The 9,424-nt window shown below is 46.7% G+C and overlaps 1 long non-coding RNA gene across 1 annotated transcript in view; it reads right to left on the reverse strand.

Annotated features, from left to right (window-relative positions):
- The window catches only part of LOC146007191 (uncharacterized), a 39,266-nt gene extending 31,537 nt beyond the window's left edge, over positions 1 to 7,729 (reverse strand). Inside the window, exon 1 of the long non-coding RNA XR_014444272.1 lies at positions 7,398 to 7,729. This is a non-coding gene — a long non-coding RNA (uncharacterized LOC146007191). The remainder of the gene's footprint in view (positions 1 to 7,397) is intronic.
- Positions 7,730 to 9,424: the final 1,695 nt, after the last annotated feature.

A 9,424-nucleotide genomic window follows, 5' to 3' on the forward strand; every position in this document is an offset into this window, starting at 1 on the left:
TGCGCTAGGCAATCGGAACGCCTAATCAGGACGGACGCACCTCAACCAATGTCAGCTGAACACAATACAATCACCTACTTTACTCATTACTTGTTAATTACACGCTTCTCACTGCTACAATTGGAAGCATTGCAGCTTAAAGGGAACATTACATGCTGCACTTGTCACACACTTTTACACTGCAAATAATGAACACAACTTAATATTAATAATACTAATAGACATGTCACTTCTGCATGTATCAATTAATACAGACATTTGTGGGGCCAAAATAACATTTATTAAAGCAACTTTGCAAAAAATGTCAAAACCATCACAAAATAAATGGTACCATAACAGGACTAAAAGTAAATATATAATAAATAGCCACAGCAGAATCATTAGGAACACATCAGGTGGCTTCTTCACAACAAAAGTAGAGCACAAACACTTCAAGTACAGCACACAGTAATGCTAGCCGAAACAGGGCAACAGGGGAACCAAACATGACATTTGAACCGCGGGCAAATGTGGTGACCCTCGGCACGGATTTTGACACAGGATGCTGACACACACAGCTCAATGGAAGATTTGGGAAGACATAACGGTGGAGATTAATGGGGACACAAGTTCATTTGCGGGCACGTTTGCCCCTGGCAGGCTCCTTGCCACGTGCAGCAGCTCTTCTGCCTCGCCCACGGCCACAGTCAGATGGTGGGTCACGTGGAGCACATGCTGGGGAGGGGGTGGATGTTCTTCCCCCTCTGGCAGCAGGGAGTGATGATGGTGGTAATGCACCAGAAGCGGGTGACATTAGGACCCTATTGGTGGTAACTAGCTCCACCATAAGTTCATTATGGCGGAGGAGGAGTTCATTTTGCCGCAGGGCTTGATGAGCCAGCACCTGCAGGCTAGCAGCAATAGATTGCTGGCTGGCACTCATAGCCTGCAGGCTCGCAGCAATACTCTGCTGGCTGGTGGTCAAACCCTGCAGCACCTCCTTGGCCCTACGCACCCGCTCTGATGCCGAGTCTCCCTGCTGCACAATACTTTCTAGCACACGCCCCCACGTGGACAATTCAGCCGCGGACATTTCCGGCTGCTGCTGCACGGGCCTGCTACTGGGGCCAGGTGGCACAGACTCCACAACCTCCTCAAGAGATTCTTGACCAAGCGGTGGGGATGCTGTTGAACGAGAAAATACCAATTACCACACATTCCATGCCAAATTCTAAACATCTACTTATGGCCTGGCAAATAATTACCATCAAGCGTAGAAGCCATCACTTCCGCTGGGGACTCGCTGTCTATGGTGCTCACCCCCCGGACCTCCTCCACTGCAATGCAGCACTGTGCCATCTCTTCCAGGGGGGTGAGCTGCAGCTTTGATGGCATGGGGCCAGCCCCAGAGGTGTGGCTGTGTTCCCACTGCTGGGTCAATTTCTTCTTGAGGTTTCCTTTGAAGTCGTGCCACCTGCAATCAAAGTGTACATATTAATACATGTAACTCCTCATGTTTGCTGTAGCACCCATTGCAATCTGATACATAATACAACATGTGCCTACTGACACCAAACTTACATTATATTCATTTTTAAAACCAACCCTTAGAAGATACAACAACAGTCACCCTCCAATAACTATCAATTCAATGTCATGGCAAACATGTCTGTGCCTCCAAGCAACATGACCACCCATTGACCAACTCCATCTAATATTGAATGTAAACATTACTGGACATGTACTGTTCAAATGTAACACACATGTACTTGCCTCTTCTTAACGTGCTCCGCCTCACGAACTTGTGGAGCCACTGCATTAATCTCCGCCGTTATCTCCTCCCAGATCTTCCATCTCCTTGTGTGTGTCAACTTTACCGCTGGGCACTCTATCAAATCACGTGCCCAGGTCACCAGGATGTCAAGCTCCTGCGGTTCATATGCCATGTTTCTTGTGGTTGGTTCCTCTGTTGCCCGACTGCGGCCACGGGCACGGCCACTGGCACCGCCACTGCCACGGGCACGGCCACTGGCACCGCCACTGCCACGGGTACGGCCACCGGTTGCTGTACTTGAAGTGCTGGGCTGGCTACTCTGTTGGGAAGCCACCTGCTGTGTTCCCAATGATTCTGCTGATGCTGAGGATGGGCCAGCTGCTGATTGGCCTGATGTTGATGGCCCATCTGGCTGCTCTGGGTTGAGGGGGACATAGGTGGTGTTGGACTCCATGCGGGACAAGAGATTCTGCACCACCTGTTTTTCCTCTGACTCTGAGCCAGCCATGTTTGCAACAACTGTTTGCCTTTCTAGGACAACTTTAAATACTATTTCTGTAATTAGCGTTAATCAGCTGCAACCTGCGTTCCGTACGGCCGCGTTCCGTACGCCAGCGTCAACCGTGCGGCGCATACGGGACGCCCCTTGGTGTGGATAAATTTTTCTCAAAAACCTGGCAAACTGAGTAAGTCTGATTTAGTAGCTAAATGCAGATTCCAACACCAAAGACCAAATAAAACTGAGGTCACACATGAAATGTATATTTGATTGTACATCTGTACTGTGCACTTGTTTGGTATGTAGTACAACTGACACTTCCCATTCCATATGTAAATCCAGTCCACCACTTAGACACAAGTAATCAGTGCTAGCATCCAAATCACATGTGAAAGCACTCCAAATTCAGGTTGGATGCTAGCTACTTTTCATTCCACCTCTGTAGTATGGGCCAGTAGAAAGTAAGTGTACACATGGCAGCATGGCCTAATTTTGGGAAAAGGTCTGCCACTATTTGCTATGTGTCTGCTGCATAGCTTTCATTATAAAATAGCTGTTTAGTACCGTGTTGAGTTAGGTGTAAGTGGCTAGTGATGCAGACTATTTCACCTGTTGCTTATAGCCATGTTTGGTGAATGTTATAGATTATATATAATGGTCTGCTAAACTATGCAAAGGTACAGCACGTGTGGGTTTGCGATGCAAAGGGTTAGCTGTCTGTTATGGCGCATACACGCTGTAACTGTAAAAATGAACAATAAAGTTAATACCAAATAACAATCTTCCCAACCAATGACAGTCCATGATTGCTTGTGGTGCCCCATTGGGAAAATGGCGACCTCCCATCGTGCAGCACCATTCTGTACTGCTGAGCTAAGGGTCCTGGTGTCTGTCATGGAGACCAGGATAGGGCGTGCGGGGCCCTTTATTACAAATGCCCAAAAGCGCCAGGCCTATCGTACTGCCCGCAGACGGATCTTCGCACGCATACAGGTGCGGAGGTCCGTGGCCCAATTGGAGCGAAGGTGGTCAGATCTGCGCCGGCGGCAACCGGAGCTACTGCAACGCCTTAGGCTACAGATCGCAAGATGTGAGTTTTAATGCAAATATTACATATTAACCAGTGAATGTTTTTAATAGATTATTTCAGTTAATGTGGGTACATGGCTGCTAATGATTAGAAAAATCATTCACTATATATGTGTGACTTCCTGTTTGACATGCTGTAATGTAGGTATATGTATTTTTTTTAAAGGAAAGATGCATGTAAAAATCATGTGCATTCATTAACACTCTTTAATTTTTTTTTTTTTTTACAGCACGTGAACGCCAAAGACAGGCCAGGGAGGAGGCCGAGGAGGAGCAGGGCCGGGAGGAGGTGCCAGATGAATATATTGGGGAGGAGGAGGCTGCAGAGGTGGTTGTGGAGGAGGAGGCTGCAGAGGTGGTTTAGGAGGAGGAGGCTGCAGAGGTGGTTGAGGAGGAGGAGGCTGCAGAGGTGGTTGAGGAGGAGGAGCTGGTGGAGGAGGAGGTGGTAGCAGCTGAAATGGAGGTGGTGCCAGCTGCGGATGACCACCAAGAAGAGGAGGATGAGGAGGCCTGTGAGGTGGCGCAGGCGGAGGAAAGTGGTATGTATACATAAAGATTCATTATTCCTTTTGTCATCTTCTATTTGCTTTGTAGCACTGGTGATTCAATTGTTTTTTTCTATACTATAAAGTGATAAAACAAACTAGATAGCAACAGACACACTTTGGGGTTAGATAGGGTGGCCAAACCATCCCTTTCATCCTGGACACATATTAATGACACAGGTTGTGCGGATGGCTGTCAGGTCGATTTTAAGTGCCACTGAACCTGTGTAGTTAATCTGTATCCTGGAAGAAAGTGATGAGTTGCTCATGTAAGGGTTACATGTCCCTGCTGCTTGCATACAATCTGTAGCCTCATATAGGTGAGTAGAGTTTACTGGTGATTGATCTTTGTAAACATGATTCAGTATGGCATAAATGGAGTATGGACAGGCGTGGCTTAGACTGGAGTAACAAGTGGTCAGTGCCCCTGGGCCCTCCTCTAGCTAACCACCCCCTGCGGTCTGCATGTATGTTTTTCACCATAATTGTGTGTTGATTTGGTCTTAGTAATGCTTTTGAGCATGGGAGTGGGTTAGTGCTGCAGCTTCCCCTAACTGGCAATATGACAATGATTTCTGGAGCAGACCATCAGCAGGCAAGCCATGCTTGATTGCACAAATGTACTGAGCATTCCTGAGAGTTGTGTAACTCCCCTGCCAGGCTCCATCATATAACAGACACTGAACTTTGTTTGCAGAATTGTGATTGGTGCAGCGCGTGACATGCTTGTCAGAGCTTAGTCATGGGTGGGTTTGGATTGAGAAGGAGCAGTATGACTGTGAGGTGTTCGACAGAGTAAAGGGTAGAAGGCCAAAATCAGGCTTTCCATGTAGTATGTATGCATGTATGTATAGGTGTATGTATCATATATATAGTTATATATATATATATATATATATATATATATATATATATATATATATATATATATACATATACACACACACCTGTCACGGTGCATGTTTAACATGTAGGTTTGACTATGTTAAATGTATGCATGAATCGCAATAGTCATTTTTCTATTTGTATTTCCTCCACAGATGAGCCTGCCCAAGCAGAGGAGGGTCGCCGTGGGGCCCTCGTAAGACTGCGAGGCCTGATGCGCCTGATGCTGGCGGAAATGGACCGCCTAATAGATGCGGAGGATTAATTTATGGCCCTTTTTGTTGGCATTTGTATTCTAATAAATAGTTATTTAAAGTTCAATGTTGTCAGTGTTTTTTTCTAACATGCAAAAGTATATGTGTAACTTGTTTAAAATCTTTTAAATAAGAAAAATGTAAATAGTGTATATAGATGTATGTTAGGGTCACATGCTGTAAGGGTTAATGTGTGTCATGAATGTAGTAGGAATGTGGGTCAGTATAGATGAGCATTTAATTGATTGAAATTGATAACAATCACTTTTTCAGGAGGTTGCTTAATTGCCTAAGTGGGTCATGTGATCGCTGTGTGTACTCAGTAAAAAAGTGTGGGATCGAGCGTAAATACTCCGCATCTGGGCGTACGGACAGCTTCCCGTACGTTCTGACGCGGTAAGACCGTGCTTGTGCGGGAAGACCGTGCAATAATCTGTACGTTTCCACCGCACACGCACGGTTTATATGTCGAACACGCCCTGTTCTTAAAGAGTGAGTCCGTCCGAATGCGGAGGACACGTGGGCGTTTCTACGGACGTTAGCCGTACGCCACCGCACAGCGTGGCGTGCGGACCGCACCGAAAGAATTCGGGAAAGTACGCACCGATCAGAATAAGGGCCAAAGAGACTAAGGAGTATATTAACTAACAACTGTAAATGTTATTCCATTCCTTTATGTCTCCTGAAGTTATTTTGTGAAGAAATCCGCTATTTTTTCCAATAATATCCTGAAATATGTGGCCATCAGTCCTGTGACACCTGGGACCTTATTCTGGTTCACTCTCAAAGGAAAATTCGTTCTCAAATGGACAAAACCATGTGCAGATGTAACATGTGAAGAGAGAATTCGGTACTTATGTACTAACTGGGCTGCCGATTTTGAAATCGGGTCCATCGCATCGCATCGCATCGCATCCGACCATATCGCATGCGATGCGATGGACCCGATTTTTCCATAGGATTCAATGTTAAAATGGACTGAGTCCATTTTAACATGGAATTCAATGGGAAAAGGGGTCCTTTTCATACCCCTACTATCCAAGTGGGCATGGAGTTGGATATAAACCTGTGGCAAGCGTAGCGAGCCACCGAGCCCGAAGCATGGCGAGCGTAGCGAGCCCCGCGAGGGGACACAGAATACCGTCCCCTCGCGGGGCTCGCTTCGCTCGCCACGCTTCAGGCTCGGTGGCTCACTACAGGTTTATATCCAACTCCTTGCCCACTTGGATAGTAGGGGTATGAAAAGGACCCCCTTTTCCCATTGAATTCCATGTTAAAATGGACTCAGTCCATTTTAACATTGAATCCTATGGAAAAATCGGGTCATCGCATCGCATGCGATATGGTCGTATGCGATATGGCATCGCATCGCATCTGATTGTATGCCTTAAGTTAAGGCATACAATCAAAAAATCGGCAGCCCAGATACTACATTAGTATCGAGAATTTGATTCTCTCTGATATATCTAAATATACTGGGGCATTGTGCTGTGTGTACGGGCGATCGGCCAATTGTCTGTACAGTCGCTGCAGAAGCAAGCAGTGAATGACAGCTCAATGGGCGTGTGCACATAGCGCTGTCAGTCTTGAAGGATCGGGCAGGGTGTATGGAGATGCAGGGTGCTAGAATGAACACTAGACATACTGTAGCTACTGTATGGAAATCTTCTAGGATTGATTAAAGAAACAATGCACTAGTTTAGTTTATGTACTGTGCCAACTATAGAAACAAGTTGAATAAGGGGAAAGCAGGTCAGAATGTATAAAGGAGACAGCGTAATAATAGGGCATAAGTGTGTCCTGTGCAGGGCCGGTGCAAGGTTTTTTGGCACCCTAGGCAAAACATTTGCCTAGTGCCCCCCCCCCCCCCCCCCCGACGACATCACGAATCACTGTTGCTGTGTCGACATAGTGATTGCTGAACAACATTGTACAACCCACTATTGATGTAAATCCTTTACTTTCTTTATCCCTGTGCCAGCCATTACCTAAAAGGTGCGCAGTAAAATGTACAGCTAAAACTATAAACATATCATTGACTGGTAAAATGATGTACAGTGCTCCCATTCATCTCCAAAGCAATGTTGCCTAAACTTTTTAAATAAATTAATGAACATATACAGCACACTGTGATTGCTGGGAGATGTAGTTCTCCATGTTAAAACAATTACTGCATGCACAGTGCCCCTGCAAAGAAAGCTTTCACAAGCATATGTATTACCCTCACAAATGTAGTGCACAGCACACACCTATCACCCCTCTAACTCCCACCTGCCCAGTTCTTTCACACAAATCCTCCCTTCCCCCTGTCCCCACTGACAGCTCCATCATCACACAAGTCCCTGTACACATACACACGTGCAACAACTCACCATGGTGTCAGAGGGAGGGATGAGATCAGGCACTGGGCTAGTGGGCTGGCTCACAGCCTGATGCAAGATTCAGGGTGGGCACCTCCAGCAGTGTTGTCCATGCTGCACTCTGGTTCTGGCAATAAGGTAGTCCCATGGCCTCAGGAACTCCGCCTCCAGGGGGCAGGGCTTATACATTTCTCAGTGACAGAGGAGGGACAAGGAGGTGCTGTACGTACTGTGAGTGTTTTATGCTATTACAGTGCACCCCCTTCTGTCTCCTCCCCTCACCTCTAATTGCAGTGCACACACAGTCGGTGACAGTTCAGTCACAGTGCTGACAGTTATGAGCACACCCTGTCAGACTACAGCTCTCTATACAGGGCTCTGTAGTCGGCCCTGGACAGACACTAGTTGTTTTCTGTGGACCTGTCACCTGAAGGCATACCCCCGCACAGTTCACCACTGAGGGGCGGGGGCACGCAGTGTCCCTGCTCTGCACAGTGTCTCTTGTTAAAAAGCACAGTTAAAAAGCACAGCAGCACAGTGACAGCAGCACGTCCTGCAGCATGGCAGATCTGTCAGCTGCGCCCTGCCTCTGAGGAAGGTACGGGGGCTGGGAAGCTTAATGATGTAGACGGGGACTGTACTGTAGCGTCAGAGGGTATTAGAGCGCCGCTGGTGGGGTTGCTGCTAGCAGCTAGTGGATGCGGACATCTACTTAATTGCTTCCACATCTCCCCTCTCACATCTCCCAGGCACCGCAGAAATCATTTTTCTTTAAAGCATGGTGCTGGGAGAAATGTTATAGCCACTCATGTGACCTGCTGTTTCCTTTAAATGTTGGGCTGAACAATGGGCGCCCTCTAGTGGCCAGCGCCCTAGGCAGCTGCCTAAAGCTGCCTAGTGGTAGCACCGGCCCTGGTCCTGTGCCAGGCCTGACCAATGAGTGCATGAGGTGTGGCCACCAGTATTGGGATGTACGGCACTGTTTGGGGCATCCTGAGGACATTATGAATGGCTGTATAGGCTGCGTAGCGCATGTTGTGGCACAGCAGCAGCTACACTTGACAGGTGCAGGGACTGGTCTGCATGACACCAATAAGAGAGTTCAGCAATGACAGGTCAATGATGCTAAGCAAAATCCCAAACAATAGGTAAACAAGCAACAGGTAGGTAAGGTGAGTCCATACCGTCACAGGAGAGCTGGTGGCAAGTAGAAGAGCATGTCAACATCACTTATTTAGTAACAGGAAGAGAGATGGAAAAGGAAAAAACAAGCAGGGAAAAAGCATGGATCAGAAGAGCAGAAACTACAGAGTGACATGCTAATGACCACGTGAATGAATGAATGTGCTTCCTGTACACCTGCTGCTGTGTGGAGTTGGTGAAGTGAGAGTGCAGTATTAGCCTATTTGTATAGGGTAGAGCACAAGAAATTTTGTAAGCTTAACTTTCCATATGTCAGGGGTCCATCAATTACAAGACATTTTGTAAGGCTCTGTATACCCTAAAGATGGTTAAGATGGGATGTAATTAATATGCCGCTGCCAAGATTCGAACTGCCAACATTACTGCCAGCTGGTGCACAGGGTCTGTTCTCCCTCGAGAAGCAATCCGTCCTGCCTGCGTCTTGTGCTCTTTTTGAGCATTCCGGCTTCCAGGATCCCACTGTTGCGATCGGGCCATACACACGCAGATTTATCTTAAGATCTGGCTGGTTGGAACAAAAACATGGTTATGGATGAGAGCAAATGACAGTTGACCATTTGCTTGGAAATGCTGGAAAACTGACAAACTGTCACTCATCCATAACCATGTTTTTGTTCCAACCAGCCAGATCTGAAGATAAATCTTACTAGTGTATGGGCACCTTTAGAGTCAGGATCCTGACTGTCGGGAAATCATATTGAACCCATTAAGGGACTGCAAATTCACTTGTAACGTTAAAAATAAGTGTATCTACAGCTAGAATTAATTGCGGACATTATTGGGTGATTGGTTTCAGGAATTCAACCTATAACGATTTTTGGAGGGGTTAGTGAAGA

The sequence above is a fragment of the Crinia signifera genome, chromosome 6 (assembly GCF_055691185.1).
Source record: "Crinia signifera chromosome 6, ASM5569118v1, whole genome shotgun sequence".
Taxonomy (NCBI): domain Eukaryota; kingdom Metazoa; phylum Chordata; class Amphibia; order Anura; family Myobatrachidae; genus Crinia; species Crinia signifera.